Source organism: Dendropsophus ebraccatus, chromosome 4 (assembly GCF_027789765.1).
Source record: "Dendropsophus ebraccatus isolate aDenEbr1 chromosome 4, aDenEbr1.pat, whole genome shotgun sequence".
In the NCBI taxonomy this organism is placed as follows: domain Eukaryota; kingdom Metazoa; phylum Chordata; class Amphibia; order Anura; family Hylidae; genus Dendropsophus; species Dendropsophus ebraccatus.
The window spans coordinates 27,420,403-27,439,980 of record NC_091457.1 but is presented as its reverse complement, the minus strand read 5'-3'; the positions used below and the strand labels follow the sequence as shown (position 1 = coordinate 27,439,980).

The 19,578-nt window shown below is 43.2% G+C and overlaps 1 protein-coding gene across 3 annotated transcripts in view; it reads right to left on the bottom strand.

Annotated features, from left to right (window-relative positions):
* LOC138789525 (transmembrane protein 263-B-like) overlaps positions 1 to 19,578 on the bottom strand; it is a 186,538-nt gene that overhangs the window by 773 nt on the left and 166,187 nt on the right. The window lies entirely within an intron of this gene.

Here is a 19,578-nt window from a genome sequence, read left to right as displayed (position 1 = left end):
GCCACCGGTATTCAAATGCTGAGCGATCAGACTCCAAGCATACTGAAGCTGCTCTAGATGTCACCAAACCAATAATTATATTTTAACCCCTATAACTAGTAAGACACCGCTAAAATCAATTCAACATTTCTAACATTTATGATCATTTGGTGGAATGTGGCAATTATTACAAATGTTATGTAGCTCACACTTAAGATTAGGGATGATCAAAGAGCAGGAATTTTCAGTTCGCTCGAACTCGAACCATCGGCTTTTCATTCAAAATCGATGGTTCGAGTTTGAACGAACATGAAAATTCCCGCAGTTCGATCATCTCTACTCCAGATATAACTATACAAAATTCCTGCCATCTGGCTAGTGTGAACCTGATCAATAAGGCAGCATGGCGCTGTGTGCTAATGGCTTCACTTACTATCAAACTCTACTGATCAATGACAAAATGACATTTGTCCTGGATTATCTGCAGTAGATCAAACAGATTTTACTGTTAGGTTATGCGGTGATATACAACTGGTGAATAACCTTCACGTATCTCGCTGACAATGTTTATCAGTGTAATAGTATGGCCGTCATTTGTAGCTCTCCAAAATTCAACATGATAGGAAGAGTATCTCTTTAACCAAAGATTTAAGGAAAACTATAGCTTAAGATAAAGATTATACAGCTGTGCAACCATGCAATGCTATGTACTTCAATCATAACCAAAATTACATATACAATTTGGAAGGAAGGCAGGGGAAGGAAGAGGACTAGAGCTCATTTGGAATCCATCATTCTGAGCATCCAGAAAGTCTGATTTTCACTCAGCATTGTCCCAGTATAATATTTCTTACTGAAGCACATATTTAAAGCGACTGGTCTGTACCCACAATCTGTCACCCCCCCCCCCCCAAGCCGCTCGTACCTTCGGATAGCTACTTTTAATTCAAGATCTGTCCTGAGGTCCGTTCTGCAGGTGATGCTTGCAATGCCTCTCCGTCCCTTCTCCCCGCCCTCTTCTTATTAGTAATGCCTCTGGGTAGGATTTCTCCTAATCATCACTTGTCTGAACACTGCACGTGTGTTGGACCTGTGCAGTGTTCAGACAAGTGATGATTAGGAGAAATCCAGTCTGGGGCTTTCCTAATGATGAGGAGGGCGGGGAGGAGGGACAGAAAGGTGGTGCAGTCCTAGGGCACAGACACTCTAGGCCACGCCAATTTGACACAGGGCTGCAAGTTGTTTTTTAGGACAATAACTGCAACATCTGCCGAACAGACCCCAGGACAGATCTTGGATTAAAAGCTGCTATCAGACGGTACAAGCAGTTTGAGGGAGGGGGGCAGATTAGAAAACAGGCAGTCCTCAGGCTGCAGTCACATTTTTCAGGCAGCGGGATTCAAAAGCTGATTCTTTGGGTTCGTACAAACCCAATATTTAGGCAAACATGCTCATCTCTACTGACTGCACAGGTTAGACAGTCAAGCCAGATACACAAGGCAGATCTCTGATGCAACCTTTGGAGGTAGCTTTCAAATCAAATCAATGTTTGACTGCTTAAAGTGTCACTGTCATTAAAAAATGTTTTGGCAGAAATCAATAGTACAGGCGATTTTAAGAACATTTGTAATTGGGTTTATTAGCTGAAAAATGATTTTTTATCATGGAAAAAGCAGTTTGAAGCTGGCTATCTCCTCTGACAGTCAGCACTAACCTCTCTGACCTCTGAATACACTGTCACCCAGCTCCGTGCCTGTAATCCTTTGTTCTCCGCTCTCGCTGCCGACTCATGTCCCTCCTCCCTCCCCTCTCTATAGAACAGACAGGGTTGTGTCTGATGCAACAAGTCACAATTTCCTGATATTTTGCAGTGAATGGAAAAGAGGAGGGGGGGGGACTTGGGAAAAGTTTTTTTAAATGCAGATAATGGCATATTTGCCTAATAAACCCAATTACAAAGTTTCTTAAAATCCCTTGGACTATTGATTTCTGAAAAAAAAAAAATAAAATACGACAGTGACTCTTTAAAGAAGCCTTAGAACATGGCTAGGGATTTAATATGCCAGAAACTCTCCCAGAAGGTAGCATCAGAGAGCTGCTTTGCATGTCCTTCTTCCCATGAACTCAAATAACCCATAAGTCCCCAGGAACTTTTATGGTGCTCTCCTCAAGCAGAAACATTACCCTTTAGTCCCACAGTCAAGCCAGCTATTCCCCTATTCTCGTCTGGATAGGATCACCCAAGGGCCCTTAGGTAGGGTAGGTGCCCTACAGAATGTGCCCTTCCTATAATCCAACTCTATGCCCCAGTAATAACAGCCAATTGTGGAGAAGGATTTAACTGCAATAAACTGATGACTATTTTTGGATGTTTTTAAGGCTGCAGTGAATATTGACAAAATGAATACAGACAATCTTCCGGAAGCAGGGATTACATCCTTTCCTTATTCTGGAAATAAGAGTGAAAGATGAAAACAGACATTTTAAAATTTCATGTAAGTAATGTGTATTTATACAAATGGATATTTTATACAAATTCACCCAACTTCAAAGAAGTCGGCTATTGCTGACGGGAACTACAAAGATGATGTTGGTGGCAAAGTGTTATGTAATACTGACAGCAAGGAAAATACTTTGATAATGAAACTGATAAGTTCTGCAGGGGGAAACGTGGCGCATTTCAAAGGGGGAGAATAAAATGAGAAAAGACGAGGAAAAAGAAAATTGTTACAGGCAAATATGGACGTTTCAGAAGAGCCAGGCTGCCCTTACTCTTATTCTGTCAAATGCTATGTCCATATTTAAAGAGAAACTCTGACAATGCTGAACTCCACTCTAATCCGCGGAACAAACAATACAAAGAGATTCCGAGTCTGCATCCCTTAATGGGCGGATAGTAGGGGAAAAGATCAAATTATACTTCCATTGGCTGGCCCTTGTCTTAAAGTGATGGTCCAACCTTGAACACCATTTTTTAAATCTAAACACATGTAAAATGTCTAATCTTTTAGTTTAATTTTATAGTGTTTAGAGATCTTATTTTCTCATATAGAGTTCCAAATCTGCAGCAATCAGCTCTAATCTGTGGGGAAACCTGGCAGGAAGTGTTCAGTTTCTCTACAGTGCCACCACAGGGCAAATAAGGTATGACCATTCAGATCAATGTTTTGTCTGGGTAATGTATAATATGAAAGGTCCTCTAGAGAGGGGCAGTAGTGGGGAGATCTAACTACTGTAGGGGCAGTATGTAAAGTTTATCTACTGTTAGGGGCACTAATGTGGGATCTAACTACTGTGGAATCTAACTACCATGGTAAAAACTACTGGGGGGTAACTATTGCCAATTATTGTGTAGGACGACGATAAGGGGTAAGCACTGGGTAAAGACACTATTAATGATGTAACTATTGTGTGGGGCACTACTAAGGGTAACTCTTGCATGGGGAAAATTTTGAGGTAATTACTCTGGGGCAATTTTAAGGGTAGCTACTGTATTGGAGCACTATTAGGGGTAACTACAGTGTGGGCTTTATTATAGAGGCTAACTACTGTGCGGGGGCATTACTGAAAGGGCTAACTACTGTGGAAACACCCTGTTTGAGGCACACTATTACTGTGTTGGGCTCTATGGATGTGAAGTTTGTATAAGAGTGTTGTGTGTCTGCCAGATTCCACAGAGACAAGTTATAAGCTAGAAGAATTCTTCATCAACAGAAATTTGGACATTCACCTGTCAAAACACTCATGTAAGAGGACCTTTTCTAGTAGTAGTTGAGTACCCGATCCTTCTGACCCCTGACATTGGCCATTGGGGATATTTGGGTCACCTCAACATATTAGATGGTGGACCAGTCATGCCAGAATCAACTGGTTTGGCCTACATTTTTCTAAGATGCATATGTACTTTAAGGAGAACCTGTCATACAAGGGCCCCGAAACCGTGACAGATTAGAAGAACTTTTATGGAAACTGTTCTCCTGAGGGCTCTGTGATCCCGGAGACCATGGCTACAGTGAATCAAAGCTATTTTTTTCTACTCCATGGGATCACAGAAGTGCTTAGGAGAATGCCATTTTCCTGACCTGACAGGTTATGCGGCCCTAGGGACCTGACAGGTTCTCTTTAAGGCGACCTTCATAATGCTGTAATAATGCTGCATTTTATCGAAAGCCCTCTGGTTCTACTAAACCAAACTTTAGTCTTTATAGTGTTCTATTGATGATCTAAGATTAGTTTAGTGAATGGCATGGGGATGGGTGCTGCAGCTGTAAGACATATGCTAAAGTGGCTACTCAGGGCTAATTGATCAGCTTGATTCCTGAAATTTTCAAAATTTCCAACATAGTTTGGTTGATTTATTTTTAAAGAAGTTCTTAGCAATGGACAACCCAAAGGATTTCTTTAAAAAAAAAAAAAAAAAAAAAAAGTCTCACAAAGTCCAGTACAGTGATCAGTTGTCTCAGGGGAAATCTGGTAGTAAGTGTTCAATTTCCCTGTGGCGCCACCACAGGGGAAATTCAGCATTACACCATGTTTATTCACAAACATTGGTTGTTTGTATAGTGGAGGATCTGGTAGGTCTTTGTGAAGAATCTGGACACTTCCTATAACCCCAGCTTACCTAGGGCCATTGTAAACCTATGGACACATCTCTTCCATTGGGCATAAATACAGAAATAAGCTTCATTACTATTGTATCCAGGAACATTGCTCTAGTAGTTTTCTAGAAAAATTCCTTTACTTTTCACATTTTATGCTGACAGATTCTGCCAAGTGAATAGCGCTGGGCTCTATGGCTGCAAAGGGAGGTGAACCTGTGCTACCTCCACCTCATACACAGCAATTAATTCTCAAAATATCACTGCCGCCTCTCGCTAGTGGATCAGACACTTGACTGTAGGAGGAATGTGTCAGTAAAAGCTGCTATAGCCAGGTGGTGTGCAGCAAAGAAAGCACCTAAACACTCAGGCAGGTGTCACCTCCTGCACAAGGTGTGACCCAGCAGATTCACTGCGCCTCGTCTTCCAAAGAATCATCTCACAGCTGATCTCCTTCACATTTCCTATTCGGCCAACCATCTCTGATTAGCAGGTAAAGGACGGCGAACATTGACGCAAATAAATCAGGCTAAATATGCTGCACACTTTGTAATGGCCAGGATCTGAACCTGTGCACCCATGCGAATTGCTTTGCAGTAACATTGTAAATATTCATATTTATCACTTGGCTATCTTTGTCAGTCCGGTAGACTCGATCATCACAGTCATTCAATGTTATCAATTGCGGAAATGCTCCTTTACCCTTGGCACCATTGCCACTTTGCATCTTGTTGTCAACTACTTCACAATTACTTTTTGTCCACTACCACGTTACCAAAGACAATACCCCAATATTAATAGTGGTCAAATAGTACAAGACTCTAGAAGCCAACGCCTTATTTTTTTAATATTCATTACAGCTACCCTCCAAAACCAATCCAAGTTTTTGGATTAGTTTCCTCCCTGGTTTGCAGTCATAGTGGCTGATACGGGGCTCATGTATGGTGTGAGAGAGTCCTTTCCCCTGTCATCTTAGATGATGTAACCCAGTGCTGGACTATCTCGGTTCACAGTCACTCTATTTTATGCAATAATAGAGTGACTGTAAACCGAGAGAGTCCAGCACTGGGTGACATCATCTAAGATGACAGGGGCAAGGACTCTCTCACACCATACATGAGCCCCGTGTCAGCCACTATGACTGCTCTCCATTTATGGTACACCAGAAGGTCACACCAATGCAGGTGAATGGTGTCAGACTGGTGCATTTGCATTGTACCTGTTACCCCTATACATGATTGTTGGGCACCATCTCTACTGGGTACATTTTCCTCCTATTTAGGTCATTGTTGGGAATTATGAAGAGATGAAATAGAGCAACTTATTTATGTAGCATCAATAAAAATTTAAAGTCAATTCAAAGTCTTCAGCCTGGAGGAGCCTGTCATCCAGTCAGCAGACATAAAACAGATGAAAGCAAATGTAACACTGAATAAAATAGTATTTTTACCCAGTATTTACTTCCCATCTATTTGCAAGAAGGTGATCGTCTGACAATGACAACAGCTACGGAGAACTTCACGGTCGACAGGTCTTATCTTGCAGCTTAAAGTGGTTTGAAGTAGGTTAAAGGCTAAATAGTCAGTACTTAGCAGGCAGTGTTGGTGTGCCAAAGGGCCCTGCAGTTACACCCTAGAGCTGGTCACAGAACGGTCAGTGTTACTGAAGATCATCCCGGCAAGTACTGCAGTACCGGCCGGATGATCTTGACTTCTGGTGAATTCGGATGCGGGCGTACCCGTGTGCACCTGCATCTCAATTCACCACTACACACAATGCTCTATTGTGTGAACTGACATGTCTTGTGTGGCCACTATTCAATGAATAGCGGCCGCAGAAAACGGACATGTCAGTTTTTTGTGCAGCCTGATGGAATCCCCGCCAGAGCGTATACTATGGGGGACATTTATCAAACATGGTGTAAAGTGAAACTGTCTCAGTTGCCCCTAGCAACCAATCAGATTCCACCTTTCATTTTCCAAAGAGTCTGTGAGGAATGAAAAGTGGAATCTAATTGGTTGCTAGGGGCAACTGAGCCAGTTTCACTTTACACCATGTTTGATAAATCTCCCCCTATGTGTATACGCTCTGGACGGGATTATAGTCATTCAAATGCAACGTATGTTTTGCATAAATTACGGCCGTTGTTGCAAATTGCAACAACAGCCGTGATTTATGTAAAGCATACGTTCTGTAAACATAGCCTAGGTCTTTTTTTTTTTTTTTTCTTGAACAACAGCCACACACTATGCTTGATTCCTATCTTGTACTCTACGGAGTAGCTTTTTCTTTTTGTACTTATGTCGTCTGGGGGTATAAATGTACCATTCCCTTTACAGTATACCAGTTACAGATAAGCCAATATAATTAAAGATTCAGAAGCAGATGAGCGATTTTTGCCCCGCCTTGGCGGGAGGGAGCGAGGCATTTGTCAGGGATGATTGAGCGCTACAGTACACCTATTCTACATCTCTCTGATGTCACGTGACGTAACCTAGTGATGTACAGTAGGTGCTGATTGTAACTATTTTTTTTTCTAGCGTAGAAGACTACTTTTTAACCCAGAAAAATCTTCAAGGGATGTCTTATACACCGGGTGTCATCTTTTAGGGCGGGTGCTGAAAAACTTCGGAACAGGACTTGAGAATCTGCGCTCTCCACATATGGTGGGGGGGTGCTCAAAAACGGCCGCATCCCCACCATATGTGGCAACCGTATGAAGGGCTGAGCAAGCTGCAGGTATGGAAAAAAGAGATACACCTCTATCACCCTTTTATCCTACGAGTATTACTGTACCTACTTCTCCGCCTCTCAGATCTCGCTGCTGTCTGATGTTTTTCTATAATTTTTTTATTTGCTGTGCATTGGAAGAGGGGTAATACGGCGAGTATATCCTAAACCCTATATTTTAACTGGAAAAGGTTGGGGGTCATCTTATACACCGGAAAATATGGTAGTTCTTGTTTTTGGAGTAGGGCTTATTTAGTGAGAAACAGGGCATATATGTAATATATATATATATATATATATATATATATATATATATATATATATATATATAATGTGACTCCTCCACCCACCAAGCACAAATATTATACATTGAGTACAAATAACTAAAGCAAATTGCTGTAGATACAATCCTACTGACACCAACAGTTGGTAAGACATCTGCCCTCTCTTGGACATTTTTGTTGAGATGTCATAGATCTTACCGACGGGACATGAACGGTGAATACAAATCCTGAAGATTTTCCAATATATCTCCCAGTGTGACTTCAATCTCCTTTGTACATTGGAATGTCATAATATAAACCTCTTCTACTCTCACCTATTCATTAAACTAAGCTAGAGAGACGAGCAGTGTGTGTGGCCTGGTTATCAATAGGACTTTGCTTGGGTACTTCTGTTAATAGCGAAACATATAGGAGCCCTTTAAAAACGGCATAGGCCCTTAAAGACAAACCATGATTTATCTTCCAAACAACACTAAGGCTGCTATGAAGTTAACAGTACTTCTTTCCCATATATACAAAACCTGGGATCCATTGAGTATATTTTGAGGCCACGAGGAGGGCCACCTACCAGGATGACAAGGTTATATGGCACCAACTAGAAGTAGCAGCAATGATGTTGCTTTGGTTTACCCCCTGCCTAGATTAAAGGGAACCTGTCATAGCCATTATGGTGTTGCCGGAGACTTCTTTCTCTAAAGACTTCGTTGATAGTTCTCTCCCTATAACCAGACAGAGAGAGATTTCTCAGTCAAGGCTTGTGGGGTGGGGTGGACCCATTGACTTGTTCAGGCACCATAAAAATGAAGACAGATTCCCTTTAAAGGGGTTATCCAGCACTACAAAAACATGGCCACTTTTCCCCTTACTGCTGTCTCCAGTTCAGGTGCGGTTTGCAATTAAAGGGGTTATCCAGCACTACAAAAACATGGCCACTTTTCCCCCTACTGCTGTCTCCAGTTCAGGTGCAGTTTGCAATTAAGGTCCATTTACTTCAATGGAACTGAGTTTCAAAACCCCACCCAAACTGGAGACAACAGTAGGGGGAGAGTGGCCATTTTTTTGTAGCGCTGGATAACCCCTTTAAGCAAATGTTTTGTGAATTGGGTTGCTATAGTATGTAGTCCTACTATATGTAGAACACTGCAAATATCAGTATGGACAGAGAGGTAACTTGAAGCTCCTGGGACCCAATGCAAAATCTACTACAGGGCCTCCACCTATGTACTATTTATAATCCTTCTTATGCAGCAGATGAGCTGTGGACCACCTTAGGTACCTGGACCGAGGTAAACTTCACACTGCCTAGAGCTATGCCTCTGGTTATGGAAGGTAATGCAACAAACATGTATATACTATAATAAACAAATCCTTTAAAAAAGTTGGTTGAGAATATGTTATGGGGGAGGGGGAGAGAAGTGTTTTTTTTTGTTAAATTCTGTACATCGAAAACACTGACCAGTCCGAGGCTTCTCGCCGCAGAGGGTACTGGGCACTGAAATTGCCTTAGCACTACCAATTAGATAACAACAAATGGCTGGTATTGTGGGTTCTGCATAATGTGACAGAATGATGTATGTGCCGAAAGAATCATGCAGGGCATTCGACAGCCTCCTCTGTCACTCCAGAACCAGACGTCCCACTACCGGCACGGAGCAGACATTGTCAGAACTAGTGAGAGACACAATCTGTCACCATTTACAGGCATGCTGGGGCCAAGGCAGAGCTTCATTTCTACATGTATAATAACCTCGGCAATGGTGCAGAAGAGCAATTTGTGGTTAAAAGAAAAAAAAACACTTGAAGAAGGAGAAGAATGGAGAATGATGAAGATTTGTGCCGAATAAAAACAGCTGCACTCGACTATTAATCTGAAATAATAGCTGTATAAAATGTATCCCAGGGGAAGGTAGCGAGGGATGCAAGAGATATGGCCCCTTTTATAACCGTGTTGGGCGATGCATGCCAGGTGTAGAGATATGGGATGGGAGGAGCACAGCCCCCAAACATTGTACGGTTCTGGATTCTTTGCTAAAACACTAGTTTTTCTAGCTCCTCTGCTACTTCCCAAGGCAATCGCTCCAATTGTCACTTCATTATTCCACCAAATGACTCGGCTCTACCATGCACGTTCCTGGGGTTGTGAACTGTCTCCTTTCTCCGTTACTCTGGCCCAAACCATTGATGTCATTGACAAAACTTTTTAAAGGAGTTGTCTTATGAAGACAAAACTATTAACAGCATATGGATGTCACAGGTGTTCCAGATAGAGCCCCTTACTTATGCTACGTTTACACGGAACGATAATTTGCCCGATCGTACGATTAACGATTTCTTTTTTATAACGATCAGCGTTTAGACTGTACGATATATCGTACAGAAATTCGTTTTGTGATCGTTTAAGCCTATCTCACACATTGGTTAAATCGGCGAATGACTGTTCACACGGAACGATCTGCAAATTTTTTTCAAACGATCAACGACGATTTGAGAACTTGTTGAAAGATCAAAATGAACGATTTCTCGCTCGTCGTTTGATTGTCTGCTGCGTTTACACGTAGGATTATCGTGCGAATTCGATCGCTATCGTGCAATTTCGCACGATAATCGTTCCGTGTAAACGCAGCATAAGATCATCTCATTCTGTTTGGCGTCGGCTGTTCAATGTTTTTCATGATCTTTCATTCAATTGAATGGCTGGCATTAAATACTACCTCATAAGTAGATCACCTAGCAGTGATGTCTTTAATTTAGCAAGTGAGTTTTGTATCATCAAGTATCTGGATATGGATAGCAACATACATCATATTTAAAACCCATGAAACCTAACTTAACGCCTACCTTTTTTCCGTAAATTGTTCCATTTACGTATTTGCCACTAACCGTTTCTAAACTGTTTTTTTCCAAATACTTGGTCATTCTCCAACCATTTTGTCCCATAGACTGTACAGAACCTTATTTTCTTGTAAAGCAGAAGAGAATTGCCTATTACAGCACCCAAAGGTTCTGTATCCCAGCTTCTTTTTATAAAGATCATCTACTTCTTAAAATGAAAATAAAGCAGAGTAAATATGTTCATGTTATGATACAGCTTATACAGGGTTAGAAACAGGCAGACAAGCAAGACTATTTCAATTGCTACCCCCAAGATGCAGAACCAAAATACATGGGGTATATGCCAGTTCTTTCCCTCCCATTGTTGACAGCTAGACAGCTAGTAGACAGCTACATTATAGATATATATACCAGCCAAACCAACACTTTTAGGGCAGAGTGGTGGTTGGTAACCTAGACCAAAATTTCCCAACTTCAGCCCACGAGGCCCACCAACAGGTCATGTTTTGCAGATATCCCATGCAAAGAGCACCTGTGGCCATACCTGATGCACTGACTAATTATATCACCTGTAAAATGCAAAAAAAAATCATCAAAACATGACCTGTTAAAGGACCTTGAGCCGGGGCGAAACTACCACCGTAGCAGCTGCCCAACACATAACCTTTGTTCTGAATCTGGCTAACCAGCAATGATTGTACTATAGCTGCCCCCCCCCCCCCCCAAACACACACATACTAGGGCGCCTAGCATTTTAGATTCCCCTCCTCCCGGCTCTTGTAACTTACTGGTGGGCAGACGTGGCAGCACACAGAGAGGGAGAGAGAAAGAAGAAGGATCTGAGTTGCATGACCCACAGGTGCTCAAATTTACTGTGTGGAGATCGGTCTAAGGAAAAGAGAGGAAGACTAAGATTTAACTGCTGTGTGTCGGTGAGTATATGTATGTACTTTTGTGTTAGCCAGTGTACCTGTGTCAGTGGAGTGTGTGTCAGTGGAGTCAGTATAGCCAGTGTACCTGTGTCAGTGGAGTGTGTGTCAGTGGAGTAAGTGTGTCAGTAGTGTTTAGGTCAGTGGTGTGTGTGTCAGTGGAGTGTGTGTGTGTGTCAGTAGTGTCTGTGGTGTAAGTGGAGTGTGTGCGTGTCAGTAGTGTCTGTGTCAGTGGTATGTGTGTGTTATGTATGTCAGCAGTGTCTCAAGTGATTGACAGGTTTGTTTCTGTGTACGCTGAGCTCTGATTTTTTGTTGTACACCCCCCTACCTTATTACACATAGAAGATATTTCTCCTATGCATTGCCCCATTTTGCAGTATTATTACAGTATTTATCAGGTGATTGACAGGTCTGCGAACAAAGAGTTTCTGCAGCAGCTGCTATTAATGCTGGGTTCTGATTTTCAAAGCTCTGTACTGGAAGATGTCTTCCCTCTATTCTGTCGCCTCTGTCCTTCTGCTGTATAATACCACATACAGTCTACTTCCAAAGATATTCTGCAGCAGCTGCTATTAATACTGGATTTATTATTAATCACAAGGGTCCCCACCACACATTGAAGGCGCCATAATATCAATGGGTTAACAAAGGCCGATGCTGAAACACACATCCGGGCCGGGGTGCATGGGGATCTCATTGATCGTCTCACTGCTGAGATCCAATGCGATCCCAAAATACAGCCAGGGTAAGAGCGCAGCAGCATGCATCCTTTTCCGTCTCTTAATCAAATCCTACTCGTTCACTTCATTAGAGTCTGGAGCAGAGAGTTGGACGCTCAGTCGTCTGGCGGTTGGAACACACTGCCACACTCCCTAGTCCTCCGCCGTATCTTGGGATTGCAGCAAGTCTCAGCACCCGCCGGGATCAGTAACTTCTGACATTTCACTAGCGGAGCATAGGTTCAAATTACATAAAATGACAATAAACACTTTAAATGACTGCTGTGATGACTATACTTGATGGCTGTGGGAGGGGGCAAGTTTGCTAGTGGGCCCTGCCAATTCTAGTTACACCCCTGGCCTTCAGGACTGGTTTTGGGGAACACTGGTCTAGGTTACCAACCACCACTCTGCTCTAAAAGCATTGGTCTGGCTAATATATATAGCTATAATGTAAATGTATAGAGATATAATATATATATATATATATATATATATATATATATATATATACTGTATAGTATATATATATAAACATGTATATTATATCTATCTCTCTAGCAGCCATACCACTGCTTTTAGAGCAGAGTGGTGGTTGGTAACCTAGACAACAACTTGGCTCTATTAATTTCAATAGAACTGAGGTGCAATACCACATACAAACGTAGGACATGGGAGAAGTTTATAATATAGAACAATTAAGATTTATGCAGAGATTCCCCTTTAAGAAGCTTTAAGTGTCAGTGAATTCATTTGTGCTATGTAATGAGGATTTCTCAAAACAAGAAAGATATTGGATCTGGACCTATATCCACAATACTTCAATGAAATGGTTAAATAGCCGTCTGTATTCCAGGCCTGTTCCTCTGTACGGCTGGTTCCCTTTAGCTTATTCTGCGCCAACAGTTGCCATGGAAACAGCTATTTTCCTGTGGTATATCCCCCCCACACTGTCCCTGGCAGTGGCTCCCTGAGGATTTCTCTCAGGCCTCCAGGGCTCTGAAAAATACAACAGGGTCTGAGGGGGTCGGGTGCGGATACACTGTCTGCGTAATAAACAAGATGAGGCCACGGTGGAGGGTTAACAAAGATCTGTACTTAAAGGAGGACAGAAGGAAACTTCCCATCACCAGTCTCGGGCCTATAGTATATACATACAATGATTGCTACTGCCTATAGCAAACAAATACTGATGTAGCAGAGCCGAATTTAAGTGTTTAACACAACTCAAAGTGATATAGTATATAACCTTTAACCTTACATAGGACTGCAGATATCCGTACTGCATTATGTTAATTCAAAGAACTGCTTTGCTCCATAGCTATCTATGCTACAGTATCTATAGCTATTTCTATCTGAAGGATATGCAGAATATTTACTGTAGCAGTTCCACTAGTCTTATAAGGCATTCAAGGGCTAGGAAATGGTAAAATTAAAGGGGTTGTCCTAATATTTATCACCGATTGCTGGGAGTCCTGCGTCCACCTGTTTGAATGGAGCAGTGGTCGGGTATGTGTGCTGCTACTCTTTCCAATCTCTATGAAGAAGATAAGTCCAGCATTCACCTATCCCTGTCATGGAGTAGCAATGTGTAAATGTATATTCTCAACCACTACTCCATTCAAATAGGTATCATTAGACTCATAATTGGTGGGACCCCCAGCAGACACTTATCACCTATCCTGTGGTATGTTTCCATCTTAAGAAATCCTTTCATTAAAGGGAATCCATCAGCTGTTAGATAGCTGTTAGGTCAAGGAGACACATGGTACCTTCATATATCTGTCTGTGAATTGAGAACACAGAAAAATGCCTATATTCTATAGTACAAAGAGTGAAAGGGACTTTCCTGGGCTCCTGGAGTGCAGGTGATCATCAGATTATTACCTTCGAAACACATAGAAAAGTTTTTTTTATGTTGTCCTGGCGCTGGTCTGCATGAACTGTGCTCCGTCTCTAGTACCGGCTCTACCTCGGCTTGTCTCTACCTCTACTCGCATTGTCTTAAAGGGAACCTGTCACCCTGAGGCCCCAGGCAGAAACGGACATACCCTGCAATAAAGCTCAATATACTTACCACATCTGTCCCAGTCCCGTCCTGGATCCCACTGTTGACACTGAGAAATCGCTGAATCTTCTTCTTGCGCCCATTATGGTAATGAGCCAAGATGAGTCCAACGTCCATAGGAATTGTCGGATGAGTCCAGCTTATTCATGAGGTCCTCTTCTCAATGCCGCCCATCCACGCCTCCTGGAACTTGATTGACATCTTCAGTCTTCTCACGAATTTCCGTGCAGGCGCCGTCTCGTCACTTTGGCACATACGCGGTAAACAGTGAAGCTGTGGAGCGGCTTCAATTGTGAACTGCGCATGCGCCGAGAATGTCCGTCATGATGCCTGCGCGGGATCTGGCGAGAACACAGAAGATGAGGCGGAAGAAGACCGGCGTCAATCAACTGTCGGGGGCGTGGAGAAGGCTGAACTTCGGGCCCGGCGGCGCTCATAACCATAATGTGCGCGAAAAGAAGATTCAGCAATTTCTCCATGTCAACAGCAGGATCTGGGACGGGACCGATATGGTAAGTATACTGTGCTTTATTGCAGGGTGTGTCCGTTTCTGCCTGGGGCCACAGGGTGACAGGTTCCCTTTAAGTAACGGCAAATGCATTACCTCTGCTCTTTTTTTCTATATATTTGACTACATAGTGTCAGAAATACATAATAGTGGCATACAAAACCTGGGCCGTGCCAGGTGTTATGTAATGGTATCATTGGTGATATCTTTCTGTTTTGTTTAGAGCAGTTTAGAGGCAATATGTAATCACTGTATGGTGGTAAGATGCTGATGTCGGCCCAGCTGAGGGCAGCATGGATGGGTAGATTAATTGCTTACCCATCCCGATTGGCATCCCCCCAACAGCCGCATATAGCTACTAAGGCCAGCCCTGTATATTACCTTAATATTGTCACAAGCAGTGTCATGATAAAGAAAAACAAAGGCAAAAACACGCCAACCCCCCCCCCTTTTTTTTTATACTAAAGGAGTTTTATATTCATTAGAATGAGTATTTTTTCTAATACATCAATGTAAGCTAACAGACCCCTATAGATACATAGCAATGCCATCCCTGAAGGGTTCTTCTAGACCCCCTGCTGCCATGGAAACCCATCTGTACTATAAAATCATGTTGCAAAGGCCATCTACGAGGTGACATAGGAAGCCTGCTCAATTGTCTACACCCCAAGGCCTACTGCTCACATAGTTACATACATGGTACAGTTGAAAAAAAGATACACGCCCAATTTCAACCAAGGTCCGCAAAATCACAGATCCGTAATGCACAGATGGCTCAGAGAGTGTCATCTATGGCCTGCCCGCAATCATGGACTGTGAAGCCAACAGAAGTTGAGGAACCCAGACTGCAAATCAGGACCGTATAATGACCGCATAATCTAGAATTTTTGTAGTCCAGGCTCCAGACACCTGGACCATTAAATTCACAGTCATATGCATTGGCCTATAGAATATAATGGGTCCCAAGGTAGGTGTGGCCCTGTTCTACATTGGCCCAGGAAGATGACAGGAGAGCATGATGTGCTACATCATCTACTATTCACCTATTCCCTGTGCAGACCAGATACACACACTCACCGGAAGTGGCCAGGACTATGATGCCGGGAGAAGGCAGCGTAGTCCAGGCCACTTCTGGTGAACATGAAGCTGGTCAGCGCGAGGAGTAGGTGAGTAATAGATGAGATGACAGGAGAGCACATCATACTCACCTGTCATCTCTGCGGCCGGGAAGTGTGGGTGTGGGGATCCATGCTGCGATCCCCACTAGGACATGTCCTATTTTTTTGCGGTGCGGGTCACGGCGCGGATCATGTGAATGGCCACTTTCACTTCAATGGCCCCTAAAATTGTCCGTGGTTGCGGATTTGCGACCACAGACAATTTCACAGGGCGTGTGAATAAGGCCTTGAGTGTACATTAGAGATGAGCGCAACTCGAGCATGCTTTTCCAGGATTCCCTAGAGCTGCATCCAACTTCTTCAGTCTACTAGTAATCAAATGCCACAGGCTCATCTCTAGTGTACATCAATCCTCAGTTAGACAACTTAAGTCCCTAGTCCCTAGTTTGCCTCTCCAGAGTAAGAGCCAGACAGCTGGCTATAAACATCTGCGGCTAGCCCTGACCCATTTGTCTCCAACCTTATTTCTATGCTGGCCTTGGCCTGTACCGCAACCTGCTTTCAGTTCACCCCTTAATGCTCCACACTGGTGTCTCCTGGTCTGCCACTTGGGTTGGCCGCAACGTACGATACCACCAGGTGGCCCCTAACGGCAGATCCTTATATGGGAGGTTAAACAGTGAAAACCTAGGGACTACTAAGATGCCATTGAGAAAGTCCTACAGCCAAACCAGTTGGGTCCACACCAATGACCTGTTTTAGTTTGTCTATAATTGTGACCACATCAGACCATGTTTTATTAGTCACCAATGCAGAGTTTCAAAACGGTTTACTTACTTTGTATTTTATATATATACATAGAAGGCAGTTGTTCACATTTTTTGCCTATTATAAAGTTCTGCAATTACGTGGGAAAGTAATACAAGTGACAGAACAGCCGCTGTGTTCAGCAGAAACTTGCACTTTGTACATACATAGGGGAAGACACACAGCGGAGCTATGTTTGGGTTGGCAGTTCTGAGATTGGTAACTCTCACTTCATGCCTGGGGGAGCTGGCAAGGGTGGCAGGGCAGCTGACAGTAGCCTCATTAAGCGTGCCTGCAGTGGGTACCTGTCTTGTCAGGATGACTGATGAATGCTGGTTCCCTTGAGCTGTGACTTGACGTACGCAGTGATGGATGCCTGTTATACAAACTTACTTGCTGAGGGCTGAAGCTGAAGGAGGGGAAGTTTAATAAACAAGAGGAGCCAAGGTGGATCCTACAGAGATAAAGATGGCATGGCCACTGCTGGTGTGAACCTTCATCAAAGACGCAGCAATCAGTATACATCTACATAATCAGACGATTCGCTTAGTTTAACCGTTGATATACCAGCAGAAAATAATTGTCTTTCTCATCGCTACTTTGCGACTGAATAAAGTAATTCACATACTAGAAAATACTTTTTATGGCACTTCACTTTATGGCTAATTCTTAAGGGCAAAATGTGTTGTAATTGAATCTCAACCACCCAAGCATGGGCCAGTGATAAGCCTGTTTAGCTGCTTTGTATGTGAACATGTAATGTTGGAATGGCCAAACGCTCTAGTGGGAATCCTATTCCCCCGGGTTCCCTATTTCTGTCCTAGTTCCTAGGGGGAGGGACTCATCTTCTGGTCCATGGCCTGTGTGCTCTCCCAGTCCAGTCAGACCTATATGCTTTTGATACCTACTCCTGTGTACTAAACCTGGATTGCTGCCTGTTCCTGCCTATGCTATGACCTATGCCTGGATCCTGACTTGCTTTGTCCCTTGGTGCTTGCTTTGTTACACCATGGAGGCAGACTATTGGGGACTTTAGAGAGGGGACCAGCACTGGCTGGGTCCATACCATTTGCCACAAGGGGGCAAAAACCTGAGCAGAAGCCCCATCTTTAGGGGGGAAACTAAGTGATGGGGAATTGGCCGTAACGTAAAGAAAGGAGGGAGAGACGAACATTACAATGTTAACCAGAAGCATAGCTAGGATTCATAGGGCCCCATACAGTTTTTTGCTATGAATCCTGTTTTGGCGCCCCCCCTGCCCAACATACTCACCTGGCCTGAAGCAGTCTCTAGGAGTGCCAGGTGAGTATGTGTATGGGGGGGAACCTCTTGTGGCTGGAGGTACAATGCTGCCTCTGGGGACAAAAGAAACTGGCAGGGTAGGAAGCTTCTTGCTCGGTCAGTCAGAGCACTGCAGCATTTAACTGTGAGTGGTTATCATTAACAGTTAAAAGGACCCAGGGACTATGGGCCCCCTTATTGCACTGGCCCCATAGCAGTGGCATGGTCTGCCTCTATGGTAGCTACATCACATAACCTTGTGCTTCCTGTTCAAGAATATAAATGTCAGGGCCAAAAGGTAAACAAACCTTAAACACAGTCAGGCTCGTCCAAACCAGAGCGTGTAGCATTTGATTGCCAGTGGCAGAAGAAGTTGGATGCAGCCCTAGGGCGTCGTGGAAAGCATAAATACAGTCTATGGCCTATGGCTGTAGCCATGTTTTACAGTCAGCCTTAGGACTGCATCCAACTTCTTCAGCCACTGGTAATTGAATGCTACACGCTCAGGTTTGGGCAAGTTCGAGCCAGCTCAAGGTTTGTTCACCCCTAGCCAGGACTAAAGAACTGCTAGAATTACAGAAGCGGCAGAGAAGGATATTAGGGTGTAACAATATGGGGCATTATAATGGCTGCCATTGGGGGTTATTAAGCATGTGTAAAACCAAGGTAACTTGGAAATACTTTACCTCCAAGTATTTTATTTTAAATCTGAGATTTACTTTAAGGTCAATGTTTCTACACTGCGCTGAATGGAAAGTGAGTCTACATATGTTGCTGTCACTGTGGTGCCGGACCTGTCACCATGCTGAGGATGCTATTTATCTCACCTGCAGGCAGATCGGGATTATTGCGTCAGCTAGCGAGGATATTAGGAGGATTGGAGAAATTCAGTCATATACATGGCGGTGTGAAGTTACTAAGAAGCCTTGCACGCTGCGCGGTGTATGAAGAGTCTGATGGTAAATGGCAGCACAGTAATCATGCAGGAGATATGAGTAATAGTCTGCCACCAGATTCACGTAATGTCGGTATGGCACTTCACAGACAGCGACAGATGCCCACATAACTAGAGATGCTCTGCTGACTGGAAGCACCGAACAGCTCTGGTACACAAGGCGATACGTGTACTACAAGATGCTGTGACAATTACAATGAGATCCTGCCCAGCACCAGAGACGTGACAGCAAAGAATGATGGAGTTATTGTATACCGACATGGGGAGAAATCTTTCATGATACATATATACAGCTCACACAGAGGGAACATGATACATACATGCAGCTCATATAGAGGGAACATGATACATACATACAGCTCATATAGAGGGAACATAATACATACATACAGCTCACACAGAGGGAACATGATACATACATACAGCTTATATAGAGGGAACATGATACATACATACAGCTCATATAGAGGGAACATGATACATACATACAGCTCACACAGAGGGAACATGATACATACATACAGCTTATATAGAGGGAACATGATACATACATACAGCTCATATAGAGGGAACATGATACACACATACAGCTCACACAGAGGAAACATGATACATATATGCAGCTCACATAGAGGGAACATGATACATACATACATACATACAGCTCACATAGAGGGAACATGATACATACATACAGCTCATATAGAGGGAACATGATACATACATACAGCTCACATAGAGGGAACATGATACATACATACAGCTCA